At 36.2% G+C, this 12,738-nt stretch overlaps 1 protein-coding gene and 1 pseudogene across 1 annotated transcript in view; both read left to right on the forward strand.

Moving 5' to 3' along the window:
- The window catches only part of GRID2 (glutamate ionotropic receptor delta type subunit 2), a 1,404,853-nt gene that overhangs the window by 942,481 nt on the left and 449,634 nt on the right, over window positions 1-12,738 (forward strand). The window lies entirely within an intron of this gene.
- On the forward strand, window positions 3,708-4,625 carry LOC123806700 (annotated as a pseudogene).

Raw genomic sequence — 12,738 nt, forward strand, 5'->3', positions numbered from 1 at the left:
GCAGTCCCCCTGGTCCTTGAGCTGGGCCCTGGGACCTTATTGTCCTAAAGCAGTCTCATTACCATCTGGTTTTTCAATGTCCTCTACAATTTTTGGTCTCCTATTTTCATATGTGCTGGGATACTGTTGGCTGTTTGCTCTGTTCCTTCACAGATTGGCTAGGTTTTTCTCCCATGTGTAGAGAGAAATAGAATCTTCTCCCTCCTACCTTGCCACCATCTTCCTGTTGTTACTACTTTCTTAGGACATTTGGCAAAGAATATATAATCTGAGACTAGGCAATATTAAGTTTAATGTAAAAATGTGACTTATAATTTCAAATTACTTCATATACTATGTACTTTTTTGTTCTGAACCTTAGAAATTTCCTGATGACTCTAGTGAGCCAAAAAACCACACAGTGTATGTCTTTCTTTCTTCCTTTTTATTTTGCAAGAGAGTGAGTATGCTATGTTGCCAGTAGGAATCAGCTTTTAGAGAAGTCAGCTAGTATCTTGTTCTAAAATACCTGATGAGCTGGAAAAAATAATAAGCAGAACCTCACAAAAATAGAATAACTATAGATAATCAGATACTGCCATTTTTGTTAATTAGTGTTTATGTTGAAAATAGGTCAGTTCCAAATAAGGAGAAATTAATATTGTTATTAATATGGACTTGAAGTTAATATTATGCATGTTATAGTTTCTAATTTGTAAGCCAAAGGAAAAAGACTTCGGCTACTTTGAGTGAAAAGTAATTTGCAGAATGTATGCTAGGCTCTTTAATGAAGGTGTCAAAAATTAACCTTGAAGACAGATAGACACATGACTGCTCTTAGAGGTTTAGAAGCAAGGATGAGAGGCATGATCTTGTAGAATCTTTGTTTAACAGCTTTACTGAAATGTAAGTCACATGGCATACAATTCACCTATTTAGAGTATATATACAGAATGTTTCACTACTTTTACTATCTTTGTCTTTCTCACTTAAAAGTACAAATCCTAGAGAAGCATCTATTTGGCCAGGTTTGTGTCACAGGTTCTCTTTCTGCTGGTGTCAGAGCTGGTGAGGGTGGTGAGGGTAGGTGGGTGGCTGGGGTCATGGAATGAGGGAATGAAATAAATACTCTTGCAACAAGTAAGGTGTCAAAGATGAGGCAAAGGTTACTTGCAGTGATGTGTTGGTAAATATTTAATAAGTAGCTCTCCAGAAAGAAAAAAAGGACCCTTTTAAAAAGAATTTATAGATTTCACTGGAGTAATGTTTCAACTATAAGGAATAATTTGAAGCAACCAATATGATTTCTTTGTAAGTTGGGAAGAGATGCTTACAACATATTCTTGAGAGCTAAAACAAGTTGGCTCCAGCAAACCACTAGATTTCTCCCCAAAAGAACATGGTCACTTGCAGGGAGGGGGAGTGAATGTTACATAATCAAGAAAAAACATATATTCAGGTATTCGATGCAGATGTTGTTGATCCTAAATACAGAGGTATCCTATATGTTTTTGAATAAGTTAGTAAGTAACTCAGTGGATAAGAATTTGTGTATGAACACGGTAGAAACTACCACAGATTTTTTATTTTATAGAAGAGACCACTGTTCCCTGTAAATTATTTCTTAATTTACCTGGGATCTCAAATGGTCACATATGAAATATTAAAAGAATTTTTTAAAACTGCTGTGAGAGGAAGAATTCTAATATGCCCTATGATATTCACCCCTGATTTCATTCCCATAAATATGTCACATTACATAGCAAAAGGAATTTTGCAGATGCAATTAAGGTTACTGTTCAAATGACCTTAAGATAAGAAAATTATCCAGGTGGACTTGACCTAATACATGAGCCTTTAAAAGCAGAAAGTTTCTTTCTGACTAGACGCAGAAGAGGAAGCCAGAGAGATTCAAAGCATCAGAAGGATTCAATGCAAGAGCGGCAGGTGTTGCATGTAGAAAAGAGCTGGGAGCAGCTTCTAAGAGAGCCAGACTAACCCTTCGATGATTGATACCCATCCAGGAAAATATGTCTTTGGTTTTGTAACAACAAATATCAGAATTCTGTCAATTATCCAAATGAACTTAGAAATGGATTATTTCCTGGAACCCTGATAAGAATCCAGCCTGCCCGCTATTTTAATTTTGGCTTTGTAATACCCTAGGCTGAGAAACCGCTTGAGACTGCCCAGACAACTGACCTGTAAGGTAACAGATAGTGATTGTTTTAAGTAGCTAAGTATGTGGCAGTTTGTTACATAACAGAAAACTAACATAACCGCCTGTAAAATAAGTACATTATATGACCTATGAGGCTTCATGCATCTGAAAATAAATGAAGATATTTATGAAATAAAGTGAAAGAAAAGCTTTTATAGAACACTAAGTATAGAATCAAGTATTACAAAAACCAATTGGAATAAGGAACATGAAATAGTAAGTGGAGGAAAAGGGATAGAAAGATGATCATGGTATTGCAGACTATTGTTCAAAAAAAAGAGCTATTAGCAATGTCTTATACGGGGACAGAGAAGATCATGTTAGAAGATCATAGGAAATAAGGTCAGACAGCTGAGACTGGTAAATAGATAACCTAAAATGCTGTGTCAATAAATGATTTTCAACTCTTTTAGGAATTTTATTTCATGTTAAAAAACAATTGGGCACCAGAACATCACTTCAGAATAACTGAATCAGAAATTCTGGGATGTTACAACATCCATTTTTTAACTCCATGAGTATTATTGGGGTGCAGCCAAGGTTGAGGTCCACTAGTGAGAATTTCAGAATTCATGAAAATGTAACAACTATCTAGAGCTATGCAAGAGGTTGGACTTCCTTCCTTCCTTCCTTCCTTCCTTCCTTCCTTCCTTCCTTCCTTCCTGTCTTCCTTTCCTGTCTCCCTTTTATAAAAGGACCAGGTTTAACCCTACTTAAATTATATATTGCTCACTTTGTTACAGCAAGAAAAAAATGATAAGAGAAGTATTATAAAATTCAAGCAATAAAATGGACTGAAAATTATTCTTAGGGTAGTGAAAATGTATGTTAGATTATTTCACTAATACCATTTTTAGTTTCATTGAACTGTTAAAAGTATACTACTCTAATACTTTAATAGCTACCGCTTTAGATTTCCCTGGAGGCAGACTGAGACATAAATTAACATGCAGAACATTTATTAGAGAGTTCTCTCTTCTCAACATTTGTAGAAAGGAAACTTGGTACAGATTGTGCTTGAGAGGTAAAGCTATGAAGCATTCTCAAGGTAGACCTCACCCTTTAGCATTTTTCCAAGTTGGGGAAACTTGTAGGGCCTTTATATCCCTGCTGTGACCCATAATTGAATGTGATCTCCCCTGGAAAGAAGCTCTTTTCCTAAGCTGACTCACTCCACAATGAAGGGTGTCTGATGAGGGCCATCATCCCCCAGAATGCCCAGGCACTGGGAGAATAGGCCTTCATTCCTAAAGGCAGGTAGTCAGGACTGCCCATCACAGAGTCACTACAAATGGCTCTTTCTAGCTGGTGAACTTCTAGAACTGCTTCAACTTGGATTTTCCGAATTATCACAAACAGATACAAATTCACTCAAAATAATTTCCTAATGCTCCTACTTTCAAGTTATGTTTAAAACTAATTGGCAACTGGGCTTTTCCCCCTACTGGAACTCTGCTGGGTCTGTAGGTCTGTAGCAAGCTGCGGACATGGGTCTTTCATCCACAGGATGAGGTTTGTAAAAGTTGTCAAAAATAAGGCCTACTTCAAAAGATACCAAGGGAAATTTAGAAGATGACAAGTGGATAAAACTGATTACTATGCCTAGAAATGCTTGGTAATTCAGGATAAAAATAAGTACAGGCTGATAGTTCATATAACCAACAGATTTATTGTTTGTCAGATTGCTTAGGCTCGTATAGAAGGAGATATGGTAGTTTGTGCAGCTTATGCTCATGAACTCCCAAAGTATGGTGTGAAGGTTGGCCTGACAAATCATGCTGCAGCATATTGTGTTGGCCTGCTGCTGGCCCACAGGCTTCTCAATAGGTTTGGCATGGACAAGATATATGAAGGCCAAGTGGAAGTGACTGGAGATGAATACAATGTGGATAGCATTGATGGTCAACCGGGTGCCTTCACCTGCTATTTGCATGCAGGGCTTGCCAGAACTACTACTGGAAATAAAGTGTTTGGGGCCCTAAAGGGAGCTGTGGATGGAAGCTTGTCTATTCCTCACAGTACTGAACAATTCCCTGGTTATGATTCCAAAAGCAAAGAATTCAATGAGGAAGTGCATCAGAAGCACATCATGGGTCAGAATGTGGCAGATCATATGCACTACCTAATGGAAGAAGACAAAGATACTTACAAGAAACAATTCTCTTAATACATAAAGAAAAATGTAACTCCAGACATGATGGAGAACATGTATAAGAAGGCTCATGCTGCTATACAAGAGAATCCAGTCTATGAGAAGAAGCCTGAGAAAGAAGTTAAAATGAAGAGGTGGAATCATCCCAAAATGTCTTTTGCCCAGAAGAAAGATCGGTTAACTCAGAGGAAAGCAAGCTTCCTCAGAACTCAAGAATGGGCACTAAGAGCTAATAAACCAAGCCACAATTTTCTATCAAGGTTTTTCAGATAAAGATAATAAACATATTGAACATGCAAAAAATAATTGTTGGCAACTGGTTATGTAGGTAATGATATGATTCAATGAGATAAAAATTATGGAAGCAAGACTATTTTAGAGAAAAGGATGGGTATAATTGTGGATATGTAATGTTTAGTGTATTTGCTATAAGAATAAAACATGCTAAAGATATACTTGAATTCAAGTATCACTGTGGATTCACCTATTTTTTGAAAGATTGCCAGTATTTGAAGTCTTTTAAACCTAATCTATTCTCTTCTCACTTCATACAGTTGTAAGTTTCTTCCTTTGATTCACTTCTGGGATACTCAGCCTCCAGACTTTCATTTCATTCATAATGAAATTGTTTCCTCCACTCCATTTTCTGGATTATTTTCCTTACTTCTAAAGTGTGTCCCTTAGAAGCTCCTTTGATGAGGGTCTGTAGTTGTAAGTCTTCTCAAATGTTGATATATGAAATTATTTTATTTGATATTTATTTTTGAAAGTTACTTTAACTTTTTGTTGAATTCTTAATTTAATAATAGTTTTGTCTGCTTCTTATTTTGAAGATCTTATTCTACTTTTTCTTGCTTTAATTGTTGCTTTTTAAATATTTTTTTTGTGTGGTTGGTGTTTTAAAATTTGACCACAATATTTCTAAGTGTGTATTTTTTCCTGCTTGGAATTTATTAGGATTTCTGATTCTGAGGATTTATGCTTTTTATCAATTCTAAAATTTCTCAACAACTCATTTCTTATTTAACATTGCTTCAAAATTGTATGGTCTCTTCTTTGATTCTGGAAACCCAATCAGTTATGTTAGACTACTCATTTTGTCCTACACATCTGTAACCTCTCGTCCATATTTCCATCTCTTATCTCTTTTTGTTTTTTTTTCTAGGAAACTTCTTTAGTTTTAGAGTATACTTTATTAATTTTCTATTCTAGTATATGCATTATGCTATTTAGACTGTAGTTTCTAATAGTGTTTTTCACTTCTAGAACTTCTTTTATTTCAAATCCACCTTATAAATTTTGACAGTACTCTTTAATTTAATGTAAACTCCCTGATATTTTTATTTAAATATATTAAATATGCTCATTATATTGTCTCTATCTGATGATACCAATATTAGCATTCTTTCCCATTTTGATAATGTAATCTTTTGTTTACTTTTATTTTTGCTGGTTCTCATTTGTAGTTACTTATTTCTCCCCTTGTTGGTTTAGGGATTTTTGACTGTGAATTCTTTAAACATTTTTGTTGATTTATTTGAAACCTGAAGTTAAAAGTTATCTCAGAGATAAATTTTGATTTTTTTCTGTCAGTCACTCCCCGGGGGCACTATCAACTGGGAAATCTTTAATCTTTTTTTTCCTTAAAGATTTTATTTATTTATTTTTGACAGAGGGCAGGGAGGAAGAAAGAGAGGGAAACATCAATGTGTGGTTGCCTCTCGCACGCCCCCTACTGGGGACCTGGCCTGCAACCCAGGTATGTGCCCTGAATAGGAATCCAAGTGGCAACCCTTTGATTCACAGGCTGAATCCATGAGTCACACCAGCCAGGGCTCTTTAAATATTTTTGGCTCTTTTTTTTTTTTTAAATGCACAGAGATGTTGTGAAATCCAGCTCTAGCCCAGGAAGAATACAGACTTATAGATAGAATTTCTCAGAGAGATTTTAATGGTTAGGATTTAGTGAAGGAAACAGCAAATGTTCTGCATTTTAAGCAGAAAAGAATATGCTACATGATATTAGGTGCTTAAAAATGATGAGAAGATACAGAGAAGTAGAAATCAGGGATATGCCTAGACTTCAGATTTCAAAATCACATTATTGCAACTATAGTACTGAAGCCCTGAACAGTTTGTTATTGTTACTATACTACCATGTGGCTGCCACGATTGCCTCATACCCAAGAAACTGGTGCCCAGACATGTAAACATGGACTCCAGTGGCTACAAATATGTGTGTCTACCAGAACTTGTGTGATAGTTGTGTGTACTACAAGAAAAGGTGCCAGCTTCATTTTTGCCTTCTCAACTTGGATGAATTGATTATGGCTACAAGGGAGCCTAAAATATATATTTTTTAACTTTCCAAATTCTCCATTAGAAAGAGAATAACTGAAGGTAGAGAGGTCTAATCCAATTATTTACCTTTTTTTTAAATTTCCTTGCCACATAAAACTAAGATGGAAACAGGCATATGTGCCCACTATGCCATTCTTGAGAATGAGATATATTTCTTGTACTTCACTTTCTGGTGGTGTTATACTTCCTGGCTCTTTCTATACTTTTGAACCCAGGTGTTTTCTCCTCTCCATTCCTGAATATTTAAATCTGTAATTTTAACATATAGGAAGATATTGACTTCAGCACTCATTTACTTACCCTTGTGAATGTGACTTTTTAAATCAGATCTAGCTTTCTTGAAATTCCTGATGTTTCTGCAAGCTCAACTTACAGAACAACTATGTATTAAAAGATAGCTAAAATATTTTATCTGGTGGTTTTACTTGTGATATGGGAGATACTTATATAACATCTGTTTGCTAAATATAGAAATATGTTCTAGAATTTTTTTGTCCTTTTAAAACTTTTTTAATATCTTACTGGCCACTCCTTCTTAGTCTCCCTTGCTGGTTCATCTTCTTCTTCCCAACTTCTATGTGTTGGCATTCCCTAAGAATTGATCTTCAGGCCCCTTCTGTTCTGTATTCATATTCTTTTCCTAGATGTTCTTATGCAATACTCTCTTTTAAATATTACCTATATGTTGATGACTTCGATATTAATATATCGATTAGGTTTTTTTCCTTTAGCTCTAGATTTTTCCAACTGCTTACATAATATTCCTAACTGGAAGTCTAAAAGACGTCTCAAGCATAGAAGGTATGAAACATACATCTTAATCCTCCAACTCACCTTTAAATCATTGGTCACTTTACCTTAGTAAATATTACAACAACACATCCAATTATTCATGACAAAACAAATAAATTATCCTGATTCTTCACTTTCCTTGATCTTCAATTTCCAATCCATGAGCAAATCCTGTCAGTTCTACCCAAAGCATAAGCACTTTTTAAGACTCTTCCACTATTATAGTAGTCTGAATCACCATCATCTCTTCCCTATGTTTCAGTAATAAGTGAATAGAGAGAATCCAATAGGTGACTGAACAATCCTAACTTGTTTCTCTTCTACTTTGTCCCTCTAGTATATGTTCTTTAGCCATCAAAGTACTCCTTTACAAATGTAAATTAGGTGTCAAATTTGGGCTAAAACCTCAGTGTCTTTCCATTTCATATAGAATGAAATACAAACTCCTTATATGACATGACCCCTGCCTATCTCTGTTGTATTTGCTCTGTAAAAATCTTGTAATTTCAATTTTGCACATTCCATGGTACCTGTACTGACATTTGTTCTGTTTTGTGAAACAGGTCCATTTCACCCAGAGCACTCTTTCTCTAGTCCTTTGATATTCCCACTGCAGTACTTCATTCTCGTCTTGAATAAGTGTCATCATTTAGGGAGCTTTCCTTATCATAATAGCTAAAATAACCACCCTTCCAAAATTTTCTAATATCTCATACCTATAATTTCCTTTTGGCATTTGTCACAATATAAAGCCATTGCATGTTTGTTTACTTTTTAGCACCTGTATGTCCAAATATATTCCAGATATTATGAGGGCAAGGTCTGTGTCTCATTTTGTTTGCCATTATAACCTGAGAGTGGACAGTGCACATATTCATGTTGAATGAATGGTTGAATGGAGATAAGAACAAAGGATACTCATGTCAAACTGCTCAGAGCCAATAGGTTATGAGGGAGTAACTATATGCCACTAAAAACACCTGGGCTGAATTTAGAGCTACGAAAGGCATGGATTCATTTGTTATTTATTGGGCTAAATGAAATCATCCAGGGGCAATGTGACCAGGTTAGAACTCTAGAGATTAATATTTATTATTCTTCCTACAGTTAGTAATCATGTTTTATTTTTTTTCTTTTCCTTATTGTAGTCCCAATACCTAGTGTAGTCTTTTACATAGATATTCAATAGTTTAGCTGATTTAATAAATGAAGGAATAAATTAAAATTTTGAAAGAAGATTCAGCTTCTGGTCAAGATGGAAGGGTTGGGAAACAGGGCACTTGGAACCTCCCACAACCACATCAAAATTACAACTAAGTGAAAAAACAATCATTCAAAAATGCCTAAAATCTAGCTGAACAGAGGTCCTATACTAAGCATATAGAAAAGAAACCATATTGAGACTGGTAAGAGCAGCAGAGAAACAGAGCAGGTTGTTTCCATACCCACATGTGGCAGATAAAAATTGGGAGTGATACGTTGACTGCAGAAGTCCCCCTGAGGAATGAGAAGTCACAGTCCCTTACCAGGCCCCCCACCCCAATGTTCTAGTGCTGGGAAGAGGAGTCTCCAAAACTTCTGGCTGTGTAAACCAGCGGGGATTGTGATTGAGTGATGCAGAGGGCTTTCTGGAGTCCCAGGAGTTTGTCTTAAAGAGCTCATGAACAGAACTACCCAGATTTACTGCTTTGGGCTCCAGTGCTGGAGAAATAGCTCAAAAGGCATCAGGGACATGTAAGGTGAAACTGAATTATCAGGCTTCAGGATAAAGTCTGGAGAGGTAGATCTCCAATACAGAAGTGCTAGTGAAGGCCATTATTCCTTTGCTGAACCATTCTCTCACAGATCTGGCAAGCAGGTTCCATATCTGAGTCTCCATCAACCTGGCTACCACTTTTGGCCCCCACCCTGCTGATTCCCTAAGCCCCTGCCCCACCCAAAACATTTCCAGTGGCTTTTCCATACAAACTGCCTGTCCTGAATCATGCTATAGACTTTCCTAAAATTGCTCAAAGGTCCACAAACCACAAGCATGTAGCATCTAACCCTGTGACCCTTGCTAAGTGGCCCCAGACTTAGCACTAGCTGCAACTGGCCTTGGTTTACAGGTTTGTCTATCTTGGAAAACTGCAAGTCCAGCATGAGTAGCAGCCATCTGCAGATCACTGTAGTCCATACCAAGTGGCCCTGACAAGGCATAGCCTGTAACTCCTGGGAGGCCCCAGAGCACTCAGTGGACAGCTTCAAACTCTGTCCCAGTACCACCCATCCACCTCCATGATCAAAACACTTAATGACAGAATCAGTAGGCACCAGAACCCCACAGAAGCCAATCTTGCTCCATGGGGTTCGGCTGCATAACAGATCACCAGCACGGTTACTGCCAGTCCTCACAGTTGATCAGGCTGGGGTAAATCCCTCCCATTGACATGACAAAAGCAATCAAGACTCAACTACTCTAGGAGAGTGAATGCAGCCCACAAGGGGGATACACTTTAAGCACCCAGCTCTGGTGACCAGGGAGGCTACGCCACTGGGCCCTACAAGACACTTACTATGTAGAAACACTTACTATGTGGCTTTACATAGACCACGAGATTTTTCAGCTCTACCTAATACAAAGCAAAAAACACAGGGAGGCTGCCAAAGTGACAAGACAAGGAAACATATCCCACATAAAAGAAAAGAATGAAACTCCAGAAAAGAACTAAATAAAGTGGAGACCAGCTATCTATCTGATGCAAAGATTAAAACAATGGTTATAAGGATGCTCAATGATCTCAGTGAAAACTTTAACAAAGAGATAGGAAACACAAAAATGGAGATAAAAAACATAAAAAAAGAACCAGTCAGAAATGAAGGATACACTAACTGAAATGAAGACTACTTTAAGACTACTTTACAGGGAATCAACAGTAGAGTAGATAAAACAGAGGATCAAATCAGCAATTTGGATGATATGGAAACAGAAAGCACTCAATCTGAACAGAAAAAAGGAATCCAACAACAAAGAGATGAGGATAGTTTAAGGAACCTCAGGGACAATTTGAAGCATGCCAACATTCATATTAAGTGGCCAGAAGGAGAAGAGAAAAAGAGAGAGCAAGGAATTGAAATTTTATTTGAAAAATATAATGACTGAAAACTTCCCTAATCTGGTGAAAGAAATAAACATACAAGTCCAGGAAACACAAAGAGTCCCAAAGAACATGAACCCAAAGAGGTTCACACCAAGACACATCATAAATAAAACAGCAAAGGTTAAAGGCAAAGAGAGAATATTAAAAGAAGCAAGGGAAAAGCAATTAGTTACCCACAAGAAATCTCCCATGACTTATCAGCTGATTTCTCAATAGCAAGGGATTTGTGCCAATCCCTTTGCAGGACATAAGGGGTTGGCACAACATATTTAAAGTGATGAAAAAGAAGGACCTACTACCAAGATTACTCTACCCCATAAAGCTATCTTTAAGGACCTGTTAAGGCTTCCCAGAAAAGAAAAAGCTAAAGGACTTCATCACTATCAAACCAGTATTACAAGAAATGTTAAAGGGCCTTCTTTAAAAAGAAGAAAACAAAAGATAAAAAATATGAATAATAAAATCACAATAAATACATATATATCATCCATAAAAATGAAATAGTGGAAAATGTTAGGATTTGCAAAAACAAATAACAACAAAAAAGAAAAAACAAAAACCAATTTATCATAGGTAAAAAAGAAAGTTGATGATATTAAAGAACATTAACCTTCTACCAGTGAGGAGTGCAAAAATAGAGAATTTCTGCATCAACTATAGCATTTAAACCATAAATTCCCCAAAGTTTTCTATAAATAATTAAATATGCTTAATTGTAAAGAATTATATCTAAAGGAAATTATATCAGTCTTAAAACATAATCTACTTTGAATAGAGATAATAAATTCATCAAATTTGTGATATTAAAAGTGAAAAGCTGCCCTGGCTGGCATAGCTCAGTGGATTGAGTGCGGGCTGGGAACCAAAGTGTCGCAGGTTCTATTCCCAGCCAGGGTACATGCCTGCGTTGCAGGCCATAACCCCCAGCAACCACACATTGATGTTTCTCTCTCTCTCTCTCTCTCTCTCTATCTCCCTCTCTTTCCTCTCTAAAAAATAAATAAATAAAATCTTAAAAAAAGAAAATAAAAATAAGAGAAAATGGCATCAAAAAAGTGAACAGCTAATTTTGATCACCATTCTCACATAAAAAAATTATCATTTGAGTCCCTATTTTCCATTTTGTATAATGTATATGTCCCACACATTCTAGCTTCTAACTGATGATATATGGTAGAAGATTCTTGAATAATAAAATTACATGCAGTTTGCCTATCAGAAAAAAAAGTTGGGAAGAAAATTCTATAAAAGTGATATGAAATAGTAGCTAGAGATTTAAGAGGAGAACCAAGGATGTCTTGGTTGACTGAAGCCAGAAGATTGAAGGGTTTCAAAAAGAGAAAAGTATTTGGGAATCTTAAAAAACTACAGAAGAGTCAAATAAGATAAGGTCTGTGAATAATTCATTGAATTCATTAAGAAAACTGGTAAAAGATGACACTGCCATTGATAACAACTAGAAAAGATTTGTCTATATGCTTAAGTGTTGCTTTTATATCAGGAAATAAACCTATTGTATAGTATGAAAATATTCCCTTAATTGCATGCTGGCATTTCCAGGTTTTGAAGAATATTTTTGTTTTGCTTTCGATATGCTTTTGGTAATGATATATCTACATTTCTCCTTTGGTTTCATGCTCTGAGTCACGTTATGAATATATTGATGTCATGCTATCATAAAAGGAAACTAATAACAATTTATTGATATTACAATTAAGCATTTGGAAAAGCAGTGTGAAATAACCATTTGCAAATTAATGAAGAGATGACCCTTTTACTACTGAATGTCAAGGAATGGAAAATTTGTAATAAGTCCCCAAGTGTCTTTGCAACAGTCACAGTACAAATGCAGAATTAAAAAAAAAAAGCAAATCTCAGGCTTCATAAGTACAACTGTTTCATGTTTATCCAAGGGCATTAAACTAACAGAGATGAGGTGGTAACTTTGAGCTGACTCCAATGCAACAATCTTGACAAGATTTTCTCAGCGTATCTGGGTCCCTCACAGAACACAGGGGCTGCAATCTCCATAAGGTAGGATTCTGCCGAGTAAAGGAAAGGACCAAATACTGGCTATACCATTGCCCCTTTAG

The sequence above is a fragment of the Phyllostomus hastatus genome, unplaced genomic scaffold (assembly GCF_019186645.2).
Source record: "Phyllostomus hastatus isolate PE091 unplaced genomic scaffold, TTU_PhHast_1.1 phas_scaffold_39, whole genome shotgun sequence".
NCBI lineage: Eukaryota > Metazoa > Chordata > Mammalia > Chiroptera > Phyllostomidae > Phyllostomus > Phyllostomus hastatus.